The sequence below is a fragment of the Triticum dicoccoides genome, chromosome 6A (assembly GCF_002162155.2).
Source record: "Triticum dicoccoides isolate Atlit2015 ecotype Zavitan chromosome 6A, WEW_v2.0, whole genome shotgun sequence".
Classification (NCBI taxonomy): Eukaryota; Viridiplantae; Streptophyta; class Magnoliopsida; order Poales; family Poaceae; genus Triticum; species Triticum dicoccoides.
This window is the reverse complement of record NC_041390.1, coordinates 18083488-18090538: the sequence shown is the minus strand read 5'-3', so window position 1 is coordinate 18090538 and position 7051 is coordinate 18083488. Positions and strand designations below refer to the sequence as shown.

The 7051-nt window shown below is 43.3% G+C and overlaps 1 long non-coding RNA gene across 1 annotated transcript in view; it reads left to right on the top strand.

The window, feature by feature from the left end:
- Positions 1-4849: 4849 nt before the first annotated feature.
- Positions 4850-7051, top strand: part of LOC119319039 — a 2972-nt gene continuing 770 nt past the window's right edge. The window contains exons 1-2 of the long non-coding RNA XR_005154318.1: positions 4850-5251; positions 6252-6355. This is a non-coding gene — a long non-coding RNA (uncharacterized LOC119319039). The remainder of the gene's footprint in view (positions 5252-6251; positions 6356-7051) is intronic.

The window sequence follows — 7051 nt, the reverse complement described above, 5'->3', positions numbered from 1 at the left end:
AATCCAGCGGGCCGGCCTGCAGCACCTAACGGTGGCAGACAGAGATTTCAATGGCCAGAGATGTGCAGGCTGAGTTAATATCAAGTTATGTTATGACTAATTTCACAGCAATCCTAGAGCTGCAACACCTGAGAGTTCAGCATTATCTGTGAAAAGAAAAACATGTGCTTGTCTGCTAGCTGCTACTTGCTGCTGCCATGTGCCAGCAGTCAGAACATAGATTAAAATCGCGGGTGAAATGATTTCGGGGCGACCTCTCCCAGCAGCTATAGCGGCCGCCATAGCGGGCAATAGCGGCAAATAGCAGAAAATTTTCTGGTGGGAGAGATGATTTCTAGAGGTTTTTGCTGTTTTTTCTGCCATTTGGAGGGATATGTTGAGGTTTTCGCGGCAACAGCCATAGCTTAGCGGCGAGGCTCCCAGGCAGCTATAGCGCAGCTATTGCGGCTATTTCGCGGGCTATTTGAATCTATGAGTCAGAATCTCATTTTCCTATGCTATATATCCATATGCTCGCAATTTTGACTCCCAAGATAAAGAGATTTTGGTGTAGTAATATTTGACCCATGAACTGAAGGCACGAGTTAATCTCTCTGCATACACTTGCATCAGTTCAGTGAAGAAGGGATCCACATGTTGAACAGGCTTAGTTAGGCCTTGATTAGATTAAATGGTGGGCAATGGAAATGCAATCCCACTGAATCCTTGATGAGCAAAGAGTACACTTAACTCTGAATCCTCAACATGTTCAGCCTTCTGTCATTATCATGCATGAGGCATGGTACCTTGTCAGCCATCTTTAATTTCATCACATTCTCGATGCTGCCGGTAGTACTGGACAGTACTGTACTGATACTAGTATTAACCAGCAGAAGTCATATATACCACCAGCCTGCAGCAGTTGTTGATAACCCATATTTTTCTCAAAAAAATGTGAAGTAATTCATAGATAAGAGAAAATATGGATTTAGGGATGGAGGGTCGACGCGTCCGCAAAGTCCACGTTGGCTGTTTTTGCACTAGCACGGTGTTAAAGCAGTAGCACTTCTTCGTGGACAGATCCGTCTGCAAATATATTAGTAACGTGCACATGCAAATATCTATCAAAACTGCATTGGGCCTCCAGCGTGTGGGTTATTGGGCCTATAGTCGTGGCCGGCCTTCTGACAATGAAAGTCGCTTCTTTCGTTGATTAAATTATTCTGCCAAAAAATCCCTCAAAAAAATCTTTTTGAAAAATCTGTAGAAAATTATCATGTTGCAGGTTCCCGTCGCTGGACATCGACCAGGCTGCCGCCACTGCCGCAAAGAGGCGCGATGTGGGACGTAGGACGGAAAGAGGACGATAGCTTGTCTTCTAGTGGGACAAGGGTGGAGAGGAACAAACACATCTAGAGTGATAGAAAAACAGTTGTGTCTACCTATTTTCTTGGAACTTTTGTGTCTAACTAAAAGTTAACACTTCTTGGAGAAAAAAAACAACAAAAAGTTAACATCACATCCATGCAGAAAAAAGTTAACACCACATATAGCCTGCTGTCCAAGTGAAGAGGTAGGTCTGAAATTTAGAGCAGCCAATACATCCAAACTTTATAGCTCATGGTAAAAGCAACTTCAAATAGACAAAAAAACCTTGACCGTGGTTAAGATCTATCCCAACCACCTCGCAAAACAAAAAAGGTCGATACCAACCATGTCAATTTAGAGGAAAGGCTGGATCCATTGTCTATATAATGGCATATGCATTGTTGCGCCTAGCTGAGAATTAAAGCAAATGAATGTGTTGAAAAGAGTGGAGGTTGGTATTGGCTACATTACATATATAGCAAATTAGTAGTATCTCATGATATTCGATCATTCTGATACCAAGTTCTTTCTCCTGAGATCTCTAGCCTGTTTGATGAAGGAATATTATAGGAATAGAAAAATCATAGGAAGTGAGATGACATGCATCTCAATTCCTATAGAGTAAGAGATGTCATTTGATGCATAGGATATGAATTTTTTCATTGAGTCTAAGCTAATGTTTTTTCCTTCAATATGTGAAGGATTGATTCTTATTCTACATAGGAATGAGAATCCATTCCTACGAACCAAAGAACTTCAAAGTAATTTTTTCTTTGCAAATCCTATCATATAGCATTTCTATAAAATTCCTACAAACCAAAGGAGGCCTTACCTTTTGGGAATGATAGGTCTCAGGATGGCGAACGCATGTACTTTTTTAGATGGCCCTTTTTCTAATCTCTAACATCTGTTCCGACCATCTATGGCGATGATATAGCATGGTCGTGCTGTAAATTAAGAGAAACTGACGCCGTAATAATGGTGCACCAAGTTCTGCAGCTTTCGCACATTTGACAAACACTTGATATGCTTGACATCAAGTAACAACGATGGTTCCAGAAACGCCAAACAGAAGGTCAGCAGATCATACCTCGTTGGTGTTGTAGAAGACCACAGACGCAGCACAGCCAGGTTCATAAAGCATGCATGTGAGAACGTGTAATACACGAAGAGTAAAATCCATCATGAGCCATAAAATTATTGGAGGTGTGTCAGTTTAGCCACAAAATTATTGGAGGTTGACTAATCCAACGTATTGAGGGCTTTGATCGGACAGCTGGGGACCTGACAAATCAGTCGTATGATTTATAGCAGCCGCCAATTTTTTTGCTCATACCTTCTGTCGAACCGGGTACTTCAGAATACGCTACTTTGCAAACATTTTTTTAGGGAGCAGGCATACGTCATTTCTGAAATTGAGGGGGTGAGTCTAAAATTTAAATCACACGGTGAGAATTTTATACTCTATACTTCACCACGGTTAATACCGATCCGAAGCACGTCTACATGTCGTAAATGCTAGATCCAGTGGCTATAAAATGACTTGTGCATCACTCTTATCATGTATGCGCATATATCTAGCAAAACGTCAACAAAATGGGTTATTAGCCCAACAAAAATTTTGGAGCTCCACTAAGTAACAGAGGCATATAGCAATTTGAACTTCAAACAGACGAGTCATCAGTGGCTTACCTTTTTTTTGGAACTTTAGTGGGTAACAAAAAGTTAACCACATAGGTACAGTGTCAAGCTCTCTGTAAAAAGCTCTTTCGAAGAGGCAAATGTAAGCTAGAATCTAGTGTACACAATACATTAAAAAACCCATTATAGCTCTGTACTTGACCATCATTAAGATTGATGCCAAACCATCTCTATAGAGGGAGATGCTAGATCGGTGGCTATAAAATGTCCAATGCATCGCTCTGTTACCTAGGAGCCAAAGCAAATGCAAGGTGCTAAAAGGAGAAACCAGCATAGATGTTTCAGGATCATTTGGGAATGGTAGGTCTCGGGATGGTGAGCCTATATTCTCTTGTAGACTATCTTCCTTGTTATCTTTGACCGGCTAGCCTGGATTAAAGATGTTGCACATGAAAGAAGAGAAGTCAACAAATCCAAAGGAAATAAGCATGAAGGGCCAAATCCATAGGAACCAAGCGTGAAGGGCCCCGATGAGAAAAACATGCAGTGCGGCTGCCACTGTATATGCACTGCACAGGCGCCACGCCTGCCACTGTATCTGCACACTTGTAGATTCTCTTTCCTCACCCACTCGTTGTTGTAGACATGAGTCAGCTCGCTGCAGGGACAGAGCGAAGCAACGATGGCGATTCCAAAAGTGCAAAGCAGAATTAACGCTAGAAATGCATATATACTAGATGGATACGCGCGCCTTGCCGCGCCGAAAATACAGTCGTATATATGCTTCTTTGCTACTTTCGATCTACACAGTTTGACAGAATAATACCAACATAATCGATGCCATTTAGAAACGGTTTCTATTCTAAATGAGTGGACCTCTGCAAGTGTTGCGTTCCTACCATCTCTGTACACAAATGTAATACAGTTTTTACAGTTCAATTTAGGCTACAAAAACATCCAACATTTGTTTATAGAGGGAGTACTTTCTATCCAATTGGCTATTATTGCCCTTTGTTAAGAGACCTGGATCTGTATGGAAATGCATTTCCCTTCATTCTTTTTTGCGGGTATCATATGTTTTTTTTTCCATCAGAACACTCTAGTAAACAACGATATATTATCTTAAAAAAAGCAAAACAACAATATACATATTCTAGGAAAAGAACTGATAGAAGAGAACAAATGCCGTGCCCTCTAAAATAAAAATTTTCATCTAAAAGAAGAATAAATTTGTTGATACGCCGAAAGCACCAAATTATGCATCAACAACCTCCATGGAAATGGGAGGCCACAGCCCTAACAGTCAACAAAATATAAGTTTTTTGTCAACCGAACTGGTATCTGCAATTATACATAATCTCTCTTGGTCTTTACCCGCATTGCACAGGCGCCCGAAAACCATACAGCGGCTGGAACTGTAATGCAAGTGCAACTGTAATGCAATTGTACAGACTAAAGCATAGCCTAGTGATGGGAAGGGACCGATGCTTTTTCATCCACCCAGATTCAAGGCATGGTACTTGTAATTTGGGTTTGTCGCACCATCCAAAAATAAGCATGTTGGGAGAACATGGACTTTCTCATAGCTCAGCGACTCTCAACCATTGGATCGATTTTTTGATGCGACTTCGTCCGTCCGGTCTCGCTGCTGGACGATCCTGGCCGTTGGATCAAAAAAAGCACTGCTACAATGAATAGTTAGCTCTCGCTTGTGCCACCGCGGGTAATTTCCTTGCCCCGCCATGGGCATTTTCGTCATTTCGCGCACAGGGGTATAAAAGGGCTGCTCCCGTGGAGATAACCCTAGCCTGGAGATAACCGTAGCCCGCTCACTCCCACACTCGCGCGCGGCCGCCTGCTCCCCACGCCTCCGCCTCCGCTCGCCCTCGCCGCCGCCGCCGACTCCGCCTCCGCCTCCGCTCACCCTCGTGCCGTCATGTCTTCTCCTCCTCTCCGCCCTCTCGGTGCTCCTACCAGGCGAGCGCGAGCGCGAGCAACTAGAGAGGAACGGCCACGGGCCTCTCCCTTAGTGGCGCTGGCGCCGGCGGCTCACTCTGCAGGCCCCCTGCCTCGTGGGGCTCATGGCCCCCTCCCTCCGCGGTGCCGGCGCCGGTGGCTCCCTCCTCCGCGGGCTCCCTGCCTCATGGGGCCTGGCGGCCTCGCGCACAGACGAATCGTCGCCGGCGCCTCCTTCAACTAGGTCCTGCGCGCCAAGAAGGCCGTTGCCGCCTCCTGCAAGGACGAACCAGACGCCGTCGCCCAGGTCCCTCCTCCCTCCTCCCAAACTTCTCCTCCACTCCATGCTGTACTTCAATCCCTCGACATTAGTAAATTTCTGTATATTTAGTTGATTATTGTTTCGCCTCCAATCTACACTTGACTCTGAATCCTCAACATGTTCAGTCATCAGTCATTATCATGCATGAGTTGTTACCTTGTCAGCCATCTTTAATTTCATCACATTCTCGATGCTGCCGGTAGTACTGGACAGGACTGTACTGATACTAGTATTAACCAGCAGAAGTCATATATACCAGCCTGCAGCAGTTGTTGATAACCCGTATTTTTCTCAAAAAATTGTGAAGTAATTCATGGATAAAAGAAAATATGGATTTACAGATAGAGGGTCGACGCGTCCGCAATTTCCACGTTGGCTGTTTTTGCACTAGCACGGTGTTAAAGCAGTAGCGCTTCTTCGTGACGGATCCGCATGCAAATACAGTATATTAGTAACGTGCACATGCAAATATCTTGTGCATTGGGCCTCCAACGTGTGGGTTATTAGGCCTATAGTCGTGGCCGGCCTTCTGACAATGAAAGTCACTTCTTTCATTGATTAAATTATTCTGCCAAAAATTCCCTCAAAAAAATCTTTTTGAAAAATCTGCAGACATTTTCCATTCTAGAAAATATTTAAGATATATTCTAAACAATACTTGACAGAAATTTGATGATTTGGTTTATGATGATGCGTATTGGATTTTTGTTTAAACTCCAATAACGCGTTGACGTTTCCGGAGGTCACCCGAACAAAGTATCGTTCCCACAGCCAGGTAGGAATGAACGAACATTTTTGTTCGCTAAAAAAATTCAATCTCAATGAACGCCCCAGGATTGCCATATGCAAAAACAGATAAATACGCCATGTTGATACATAAGGGTTTGCCATGTTTATTGTCATGTTGTATACAAAAGATTGCTAGAAAATTGTCATGTTGCAACAGAGTAATTGCCATGTGTTTTGGGGGATTTTGCGATTGCAGGATGAAGAACTACCAACCTAAAAAGGGAAAATTGTGAAAATTGCCATGCTCAGGATTTACAATGTGGGGCAAAGAGAATCACCATGCTACATCAATGAAAAAAGGTGAGAATTGCCATCCCCGAACGTCGTTGCTCATATTGCCATCCAAGCAAACGAATTACTGTCGTCATCTCGTAGTTTCCCTCATAGGATGCGTTTGGAGCGAACGCTTCAAGATTCATACTTGGGATCTGACATGCATGAGGCTGTTCAATCCGACGTCAGATTTTGAACATTTGGGTTTTGTCTTCTAGAATCCATCTTCATACGTGAAGTACAATCTTTGTTTTGTTCCCCCAAACGTAGGTATTTATATTGATTCAATTGAGGAGACAAACAAATGAATAGCGCAGTACAAATGATAGATGAAGAAAGATCGATTCATTTTAATCAACCAAAAAATTGGTGGGTAATTAATTTTTGCAATTTTTGTGTGGGCCTGATGTGATGTCGTACAAACAATTGTTTCACGGCAGGGGCGGAGCCAGGCTAGCACTTGGCCTCAGGGCTGCTTCAGTGCTATAGGGTGAAAATAGTGCAAAATGCTACAGTGAACGAAGGCTTTCAGCGCCACGACCAGCCCCGCCGCCCCCGCCTGGGGTGTAGCTTTGCCATTGTTTCACGGGATGAGCATAGCAGATTATCTGAAGAAGGAGGTCTAAACATTATTGAAGATAGTACATATGAACTTAATTACCATTTTCTAAAAAAAAAGATTGCTAGAAAATTGTCATGTTGCAAGAGAGTAATTGCCATATG